The 10,894-nt window shown below is 44.0% G+C and overlaps 1 protein-coding gene across 1 annotated transcript in view; it reads left to right on the top strand.

Moving 5' to 3' along the window:
• The first annotated feature begins 3,503 nt into the window (after positions 1–3,503).
• Positions 3,504–10,894, top strand: part of LOC142246081 (uncharacterized) — a 104,133-nt gene continuing 96,742 nt past the window's right edge. The window contains exon 1 of the mRNA XM_075319102.1: positions 3,504–3,578. The gene's annotated coding sequence lies outside the window, so the exon portion shown is untranslated. The remainder of the gene's footprint in view (positions 3,579–10,894) is intronic.

The following is a 10,894-nucleotide window of genomic DNA, read 5'->3' as shown; positions in this document are numbered from 1 at the left end:
TATCTATATTATTATTATTATTGTTTATTTATAGAGCACCATTGATTCCATGGTGCTGTACATGAGGGGGTTACATACAGAATACATATACACGTTACAATAGACCTATATGTAGATCTATAGTGATTTCCTTTTATTCCTGGACATTTTAATACCAGAGGGTATACGTTTTTTACAGGACTCTAGTAGTATATCCTTAAACTTACGCCATTTATGTTCGGTATCCCCAGTTACCATGACTTTGTCCCAATGTACACATTTAAGCTCTTCCCTTAATTTGTTGAAATCAGCTTTCCTAAAATCCAGGTTTTAGCATTTCCCCTTTGAAATGTTCTATTGAATATTACTTTCAAGCTTACCAAATTATGATCGCTGGTGCCCAAGTGTTCCCGGACCTGTAAATCTGAAATTGTATCCGGTCTTTTTGACAGGACCAGATCTAGCAAATTATCTCCCCTTGTCGGTTCATCTACCATCTGAAAGAGGAAATTGTCTTGAATTGAAGATAAGAACTTATAGCTTTTAGCACAACCAGAAGATTCTATGTCCCACTGTATGTCTGGATAGTTGAAATCCCCCATAATAAGAACCCGATTATTATTATTATTATTAGCTGCCTTTTCAATTTATTCCAGCATTTCACCCTCTATTTGTTCAGGTATGTTAGGAGGCTTATAGCAAACTCCAATTAGAATTTTTCCATTATTCCCCTCCCCATGTACATTTACTCTTAATGACTCTACATTGTTGCAGTTCCCCCCAATGTCATCATTCAACACAGGTTTTAGGTTAGATTTTATAAATATACACATCCCACCACCTTTTTATGTCTTTCCTGTCCTTCCTGAATGTAGTATAACCCTGTATGTTTGTCACCCAGTCATGGCTTTCATCCAGCCAGGTTTCCGTAATGCCCACCACATAATATTCCATGGTTAACATAAGAGTCTCCAATGCATTCATTTTGTTTGCAAGACTTCTTGCATTTGCCAGTAGACATTTAATACTATTAACCCCTTAACGACCGTGGGCCGTAAAATTACGTCCTTGCGGTCATAATGTTACTGCCCGCGGTCTGCCGGCAGCATCATTCTGCGATCGGCACACATCTCAGCTGATTTTCACAGCTGAGATGTGTGCCTGCTAGGCACGAGCAGAATCGTTATCTGCTCATGCTGTTTAACCCCTTATATGGCGCTGTCAATATGTGACAGCGCCATTATAAGCGCGATCGCGGTAAACATTTCCTTACCGCCCGATACCGGAAGTCACGTGACGCGATCACATGACTCACGATAGTTGTCATGGTAGCACAGGGTCATGTGATGACTCCTGTACTACACCTGACTTGCTTTCACTTTCGCTGTGCCAGCGGCACAGCAAAAGAGAAAGAGAGTGTATCTGCTGTTTACAGCCTTGTAGCTGTGATCAGCAGATACTGCAGAGTGATCGGAATGCTGATCGCAATAGCCCCCTAGGGGGACTAGTAAAATAAAAAAAAAAAGTAAAAAAAAAAAATTAAAAAAATTAAAAAAAAATACAAAAACCTAAAAGTTCAAATCACCCCCCATTCGCCCCATTGAAAATTAAAGGGTTAAAAAAATAAAAAATATACACACATTTGGTATCGCCGAGTTCAGAACCGCCCGATCTATCAAAATATAAAATCAATTAATCTGATCAGTATACGGTGTAGCGGCAAAAAAATTCCAAACGCCAAAACGATGTTTTTTTGTCGCCACAACTTTTGCGCAAAATGCAATAAGAGGCGATCAAAACGTAGCATCTGCGCAAAAATGGTACCGTTAAAAACATCAGCTCGAGACGCAAAAAATAAGCTGTCATTGAGCCATAGATCCCAAAAAAGGAGAACGCTACGGGTCACGGAATATGGAGTAAAATGTGCGCACTTTTTTCGGACAAACTTCCGTTTTTTTTTTTAACCCCTTATATAAAAGGAAACCTATACATGTTTGGTGTCTACGAACTCACACTGACCTGAGGCATCACACCCACACATCAGTTTTACCATATAGTGAACACAGTGAATAAAATATCTCAAAAACCATACTGCTATCGCACTTTTTTTGCAATTTTACAGCATTTGGAATTTATTTGCTGTTTTCTAGTACACTATATGGTAAAACTGATGGTTTCATTTAAAAGTACAGCTCATTTTGCAAAAAATGAGCCCTCACATGACCATATTGACTGAAAAATAAAAAAGTTACGTCTCAGAAAAAGAATGGCGAAAAAAAAACGGAAAGCGAAAAATCGGCCGGTCGTGAAGGGGTTAACACATTTATTACTCCTAGCCTCCCTATGTTCCTTGCATGTCCCATCCCCCCCAATCCTTCATTATTGACCGCTACCGTCTCACTGTCTCTATCTGCTCTATCTATCCCCTTATTTGCTCCACTACCCTCCCTCCCCCCAGATTCTAGTTTAAAAGCTCCTCCATCCATCTGACCATTTTCTCCCCCAGCACAGCTGCACCCTTCCCATTGAGGTGCAGCCCGTCCCTACCGTAGCGCTTGTAGCCAACTGAAAAGTCGGCCCAGTTCTCCATGAACCCAAACCCTTCCATCCTGCACCAATTTCTAAGCCACATGTTTATCTCCCTAAGTTCCCACTGTCTTTCTAGTAACGCTCGTGGCACCGGTAGTATTTCTGAAAACACCACCTTGGAGGTCCTGGACTTCAGCTTCTCTCCTAGTTCCCTGTAATCATTTTTAAGGCCCTTCCATCTGCCTCTAACTTTGCCATTAGTACCAATGTGCACCATGACCGCTGGGTTTTCCCCAGCCCCACCCAGCAATCTGTCTATCCGATCCGCAATATGCCGAATTAGACAACACACTGTTCGGCATTCATGTGGTTCATGTATTTTGTGCAAAGTCAAAAAAATAATCTTTATTTATGTCTTTAAACCTTTCAGCAACTTTTTGCACCATTTGCAAATGATTGCAAATATTTTTGGTGTACATAAAATCACTTTTTGGGAACTGGAGTACATTTGTGGAAAAAAAAATGCAACTTTCTGAAAAGTTGTAAATTTTGGTTTGGGTGAAATAAAAACTGGAAAGCCGAAACTGAACACACAAAAAAGTGACATTAAAAAGTAAAAAATGGTACAAATTAAAAACAGGTAAAAAAATATATGAAACAAAAGAAAAAAAAAGCAAAAGCTATATCTTTTGTCTTTAATTTCTATAATTTTCTGAGTCGCGGTTGCGAGGACGAGGCACTGAAGTAACTACTATGGACATTGATTGGAAATGAGAGCACTGCTGGTACTACTGGGACAGTGGAAATACGGCTAAAAGAGAAGGGAACGCGGAAGGGGGCACTATTGCTGCTACTAGGGAGAAGAGTAGGAGACAACAAAGTGCTTTATCTTACAATATGTTTTAGGGCCACACGACAACTTACTGAAAATCTATGCAAATTTATCTTCAAAACCCTCGTCCTGTTTAACCAGTTTTCCATCGATACTGCAACCTTAACTTTTGAAGTTGAAGTTCAAGTGCACTGATCTCACTACAAGGAGATACAGCAGCAAGATTTAGTCTTTGCAGGTATTTATATTGGGCTTCTGATACAGATTGTTTTATAGGCTTAAATTTTCAGGTTTTTTTATTTCGTTTTTATTTTATATACGTTTGTGCCTAAAATACACAAGCGCATTTGTACTGACTGTTCAAAATATTCCATTGTTATATGACAAAGTAGTTTGAAACTTTGTGAGGGTTGTGCCATACATTGAATCGTAACCCTAATTTTGTAATGTTGTACAAGCTCCAATACCCTTAGTTTGTTGTAGTATTTAATTATTTATTTAATTATATAGAAATAGTACATGGTATATAGTCACTTTGTCACTTGCTTTAGTTTTTAGCTTATATTAGTTGGTGTGTTAAAGTAAGGACATTGTGCCTACCTCTCCCAGAGATATGATTGAATCTGTTACATGTGATCAACAGAGCTTTATTATTTAATCCACAATTACTATTTTACTATTTCTTTCCTGTTTTTTTGTGATTGATAGGCTAGTTACCTGTTTAATGTAACATATTCTGTTTATTGGAATTGGTTAATGATGCTTAATGAATCAGAGTTGCTTTTTTTCTTTCTCACGACTTAAATTAACTATAAATGGTATTTCAATGAGGGTCTTTGATATATTATTGTTTTTGTATAATAGTAGCATTGTGGAGTTTCCCATGATTACGACTATTTAGCTAGTAGTCACCTATTGTATTCATGCACTATTTGTCATGCAGGGGCAAGTTATCCTTATGGAGAGTTTATAATTGTCAATTTTCATTTGCAACACACTGCTGGGGGAATTTAGTAAGAACAGTGGTTTTTACAATATTCTTTTTGATTGTTTTGATTATTTTTTATACCAGTCTGCTGGAATGTGATATGCTTAGTTTAATAAGAGGTGCATACTTCATAGAATCATAGAATGGTAGAGTTGAAAAGAACCTCAAGGGCCATCGGGTCCAACCCCCTGCGAGTGCAGGCTTTCCTAAATCATCCCAGCTATATGTTTATCCAGTTTCCACTTGAAGATTTCCATTGATGGAGAGCTCACCACCTCCCGTGGTAGCCTGTTCCACTCCCTAACTGCCCTCACTCTCAGAAAGTTTTTCCTAATGTCTAATCTGAATCTCCTTCCTTTGAATTTCATCACATTGCTTCTTGCACTTCCTTGTGCTAATGAGAATAGGGTCATTCCCTCTGCACTGTGACTACTTTTCTGATATTTGTAGACCACTATTAGGTCTCCTCTCAGCCATCTCTTTTGCAAACTAAACATTCCTAGTTCTTTCAGTCGGTCTTTATATGACATGGTTTGCAGACCTTTTACCATCTTGGTTGCTCTTCTCTGAACTTGCTCCAATATATCAATGTCTTTTTTAAATTGAGGTACCCAGAAATGCACAGAGTATTCCGGGTCTGACCAGGGCAGAGTATAGGGGAATAATTACCTCTCTTGATCTAGATTGAATACTTGTCTTGATACATCCCAGAATTTTATTAATCTTGGCTGCAGCAACACACTGTTGGCTCATGTTGAATCTGGGATCCACTATTATGTCCAAGTCCTTTTCCTTGATGCTATTGTGCTGCCCCCATGCCAGCAGCCGAGCTGCTGCTTGGATCCGCGGTGGCTCGAGGGGTCTCTGGACCCAGGGGTCGCGCGGCCACTCGATGAAGGGGGGGCTATGTACAGTGGGATTAGAAGTTCGTGATGTCACCCACGGTGCGTGGTAAGATATGGTACCACCGCTGCGGTTAGGGACACCTGGTGGCGATGGTAAGGCAGCAAGATGTTTAACCCCTCTATGAGTAGGGTTTTTTTGCCCCGGGAGCCCGGTGATGGTGGTGAAGGGGTGCTGTTGGGGAGAAAAGGGTTTCTGCGTACTTACTCAGTCCAAGAATACTGACACCGACAGCTTGTAAACCAGAATACTGAGCACCGCTGCAGCAAGGAGGGAGCACGCTTGGATCCATGCCCTTGGTCTTGCTTGTTAGCCTGTGACCTTTTCCGTGACACCTTCTTCACTATTTGAACCATGTAGTGTGGAACTAGTCGGGTCCTGCTCACCCGTATGGCTAACTGAGTGAGCTTGCTCTCATGGTTCACGCTCGGGATTTTCTGGACTGTTTGGGAAAGTCCTATCCCATCGGTGCACTAGTACCCCGATTTTGGAGCGGGTGAGGGATGAATCCTGAAGACTTCACCACCATCGGGTAAATTACCGGGCTGTGTGAAGCTACTTTCCGGCCTAGGGTCCACGTACCCCGTCGTGCCCTGGCCCCTGCCCAGAGATGGCTCAAGGCAGCCGGCTGCCCTCCTCAGCAGATCCGTGCACATTGACACGATCCCCTGCGACTGGGGTTCCAGCTTCTACCAGGCCCAGACCAACGTCTGCCACCTAGTACTGAGGAGCCCAGCTCCCAACCTGTGACCTCTCTTCTCAAGAGTCACCTCCCAACTCCCCCTTATTTGACACTTCTCACTTCCCCTTACCAACCCCCCAAGTGGGTGGCCCTATTCCCTTCAGGCCCCCCAATGGCGTGTCTGGTGGGTGTGGTGCAAAGTGTTCCTAGGATTTTGACTGGATGGCTCTTATCAACACCAACAGGCAGGGATCCGTAGCCAAGGATGATGCGGATACTGTGCAGAAGGGCAGATTGCACAATACCCTGTGACGACCTGATAGGTCAGGGCGTCACATTATCACCTAGTTCTATTCCTCCCATACTATATGTGCTTTTTACATTTCTTTTACCTAAATGTAGGATTTTGCATTTTTCCCTGTTAAACACTACCATGTTTGCCTCGGCCCAGATCCTTATTCCTAGATCCTTTTGAATACACTCTCTTTCCCCTCTAGTGTTGGCTACTTATCCTATCTTAGTATCATCTGTGAATTTTATGAGTTCCCCAATAATTCTGTTGTCCAGGTCATTTATAAAGATATTAAACAGCACTGGGCCCAGGACAGAGTCTTGTGGCACCCCGCTTTTGACTTTCCTCCAATTCGATGTGCAACCATTTAGTATTACGCATTGTGCCCCATTATTAAGACAGTTGTGAATTCATCTGATTTTTTGTCGATTCCATAATTGATAATTTTTCAATGAGGACATTATGAGATACTTTATAGAATGCCTTACTGAAGTCAAGGTATACTATATCCATGACATTCCCCTGGTCCAACCATTCAGTGACTTTGTTATAGAAGAAAATCAGGTTGGTCTGACAAGATTTATTGAAAATAAAGCTGTGATGGCTCTGGGTAATTAAAACCTTCATATCTAGGTACCTAAATAAATGTTCCTTCACAATTTGCTCGAAGATTTTTCCTGCAATAGAGGTCAGGCTTACTGGCCTGTAATTCCCTGCATTCTCCTTTTCCCCTTTTTGTAAATATGAACCACATTTGCCCTTTTCCAATATAGAGGGACCAATCTTGTTTCCCATGACTTAATGAAATTTATAGCAAGCGGTACTATTATTTCCTCAGCTATCTCTTTCAAGACTCTAGGGTGTAAATCATCTGGACCTGGGGACTTGGTTTCCTTTAACTTGGTCTATCAATCTTTTGCTTATTGTTAACTGGGATTCCTCCTAACCATCAATTCTATCATGATTATTGTTGATGCTTGCATTAGTTTTTTGGGAGAAGACCAGGGTCGGTCTGGCCCACCGGGATAGCGGTGAATCCCCCGGTAGGCTCCGGGCCCTCAGTGAGCCCATGTGCCTTATGTAGTGCGGAGCAGTGTACCGTAGGTCCTGCACTGCGGAAGTCCCAGACCTGTCCTGGAGACCGCGCCGCTATTCAAATGTACGCGCATCTTTCAGACGCACGTACATCTGAACAGTGTGGCCGGTGTCAGGACTGAGGCGGAGGAGCTGCTCAGCCCCACACCGACACAGCGGCTATCATCACACTACCGCCGGGGCAGCAGAAAAGAGGATGCGCAGGGATGCAGGTAAACGCTCAGGAAGAGCCGAAGAAAAAAAAATCATTCTCACCTGTTCTCCTTCGTTCCCGCGGTGCTCCAGACCGCAGGACACAGACCCCTCGGTGATCCCGTCTTCTGCACGGAGCCGCCGCTGCAGGTGAATTCATGGCTTTACTGCAGTTAAATGCTTTATGGCACCGCAAAGCATTTAACTGCAGTAAAGCCATGATGGCATCCTGCGGCGGCGGCTCCGTGCACCGGATGAGATCATGGAGGGGTCTATGAGCCTGCGAACTGATAAGGTAAGGACAGCACAGGAACAGAGGAACAGGTGAGAATTAGGGTAAGTTCAGACACTGCGTTTTTCGGGTGCATTTTTGCTCAGAAAACTGCATGACTTCCCCAGCAAAGTCTATGAGTTTTCATTTTTGCTGTCTGCACATAGCGTTTTTTTTTAGCTGCGTTTTTGTGCTGCCCACAAAATCGCAGCATGTGAATTATTTTTGCGTTTTTCACTGCGTTTTCCTCCCATTGAGTTCAATGAGATGTTCAAAAACGCAAATTGCAAATATAGCTGCGTTTTAGTGCGTTTCTATGACTAAAAACGCAGCTATAAACGCAAGGGGTGGGTAGTACAGTGACGTGTACAGGAAGAGGATTCCTTCTGTTGGTAAACACAGAAGCGTGAATCCTCCCAGTACCGCCACCGCTGCTTCCATCTCCCGTCCTGCGCTATGTCCGCTTCCGTACTGCGCCATATCCGGGCAGGAGGTGGAAGCAGCTGCAAAATCAAACTTGAACAGTAGAAAAAAAAATGTCATACTCACCTGTCTGCAGACTCCCGGTGCCATGTTTGCTCCCAGCTCTTCTCCGGGCACCGCCACCCCCGCTCCGGCTGTGTGCCGGCTCCCAGGCACATCCGAAAGCTGCAGGACCTGGCGGTGATCACCTGTTGCGGCACCTGACGCATCAGCTGATCGTAAGTCTCGCGGTGACGCCGGCTTTTTACCGCCCGGCCGACTTAAACTATCAGCTGATGCCGTCAGGAGACTTCATCAGCTGATTACCGGCAGCTCCTGCAGCGATCGGACGGGAGTCTGCACATAAGGCCTCTGCCACACTTTAGTATAAAAAACATACATGTCTCACGTTCTGTTTTTCGGGTGCGTGTTTCGTTTTTCATGTCCGTTTTGCCGGTACATGTATCATCCGTGTGATGGCGTATGCTCGCCGTGTGTGCGTGTGGAATGTCCGTGTATGTGTGACATATGTACGTGTAATGTCCGTGTTCTGTCTGTTTGAAATGAACCATTTTTCATTAAAAATAACGTTGGAAAAACATCATCATCAGATACTGGTGTGTCAAATTGGACCTAATTGAACTGCAGGATTGGTAACATGTGTAGGTGTTTTTTCGATTAAAAATGCACACGGATGGCACGTGTAGCACACGGACATGCTATGTGTCACGTACGTGCAGGCACGGACCCATTGACTTTAGCGGGTCCGTGCCTGCGTGATACCGGAGAAACACGGACATGTTATGCGTGAGGAAAAACGCACATACACGTACAAACGACACGGACACACGTTCCGTGTGGTTTTACGTGTGTGTGCCTGTTAAGATAGGGTAATATTGGTGTACATGTCTCCGTGCCGCCAGTACGTGCAAAAAAAGAGCAAAAACGTACCGGCGGCACGGATGTGTGTTGGAGGCCTTAGTGAGTTTTTGTTTTTTTTTGCACTGATGCATCAGCTGATTGTATAAACGGCTTTTATACAATCAGCTGATGTGTCGTGATTCAGGCCCTTGAACCTAACACATCATCTGATCGCTGTGCCTTCCAGCAAACCGATCAGATGATATTGGATCCGGATTGGATGGCGCGGGATCCTTGACCCAGGATTACTGCAGAGGGGGGTTCTTTATTTCAATAAAGAAGGAGTCACTAATTGTGTTGTGTTTTATTTCTAATAAAAGTATTTTTCTGTGTGTTGTGGTTTTTTTTATCTTTACTAGAAATTCATGGTGGCCAAGCCTAATATTGGCATGACACCATGAATTTCGGGCTTAGGGCCAGCTGATAATATACAGCTATCCCTAACCCCATCATTACCCAGTGAGCCACCCGGCATCAGGGCAGCTGGAAGAGTTGAATACAGCGCCAGAAGATGGCGCTTCTATGAAAGCGCCATTTTCTGGGGTTGCTGCGGACTGCAATTCGCAGCGAAGGTGCCCAGAAAGCTTGGGCACTCTGCACTGTGGATTCCAATCCCCAGCTGCCTAGTTGTACCTGGCTGGATTCAAAAATTGGGCGAAGCCCACGTAATTTTTTTTTTTTAATTATTTCATGAAATTCATGAAATAATTAAAAAAAAGGGCTTCCCTATATTTTTGGTTACCAGCCGGGTACAAATAGGCAGCTGGGAGTTGGGGGCAGCCCATACCCCCCTGCTGTACCTGGCTAGCATACAAAAATATGGCGAAGCCCACGTAATTTTTTGGGGGGGGCAAAAAACTCCTGCATACAGTCCTGGATGGAGGATGCTGAGCCTTGTAGTTCTGCAGCTGTCTGCTCTCCTGCATACACTAGTGGAGAATGAAGAACATATTGAAGAAGGAAATGACATCAGACCTTTTTTCTTTTTTTCCAACATAATTTAATGGCATTGTTCACTGATAAAAAAACGCATAAAAACGCAATAAGCAAAAACGCAGCAAAAAACGCACCAAAACGCGGTAAAAACGCATGTGTTTTTTGCCACAGGTGCGTTTTTGTGTGTTTTTTGCCGCACAAAAACGCAGCATCAAAAAAACGCAGTGTGTGAACTTAGCCTAACGTGTGTGTGTGAACAACGGCATAATAGGGGACAGGAAGGGGACTGGAATGAGGGCATTACTAAAGGATGGGGGGCCCATTCACACACACTGCACAAGGAAGGGGGGGCATTCACTCACTGCACAAGGATGGGGGGCCCATTCATACAGTGCACAAGGATGGGGGGGCATTCACACAGTGCACAAGGATGGGAGGCCCATTCATACACTCCACAAGGATGGGGGGGACCGTTGCTACACTGCACAAGGATGGGGGTGACCAATTTCTACACTGCACAAAGATGGGGGCCCATTGGTACATGGCACAAGGATGGGGGCCCGTTGGGACACTGCACAAGGATGGGGGGCCCATTCATTCACTGCACAAGGATGGGGGGACCATTGCTACACTGCACAAGGATGGGGGGACCATTGCTACACTGCACAAGGATAAGGGGCGTTGGTACACAGCACAAGAATGGGGGGGCCCGTTGCTACACGGCACAGGGATGAGGGGGCCCGTTACCTATATACAGATCTCCTGTTTATAAAGTCATCTGTGATCACTGTATTACCTGTACACTGACACTA

This window comes from Anomaloglossus baeobatrachus, chromosome 7 (assembly GCF_048569485.1).
Source record: "Anomaloglossus baeobatrachus isolate aAnoBae1 chromosome 7, aAnoBae1.hap1, whole genome shotgun sequence".
Taxonomy (NCBI): domain Eukaryota; kingdom Metazoa; phylum Chordata; class Amphibia; order Anura; family Aromobatidae; genus Anomaloglossus; species Anomaloglossus baeobatrachus.
The sequence above is the reverse complement of the archived record's forward strand: the minus strand, read 5'-3'. Positions and strand labels throughout refer to the sequence as shown.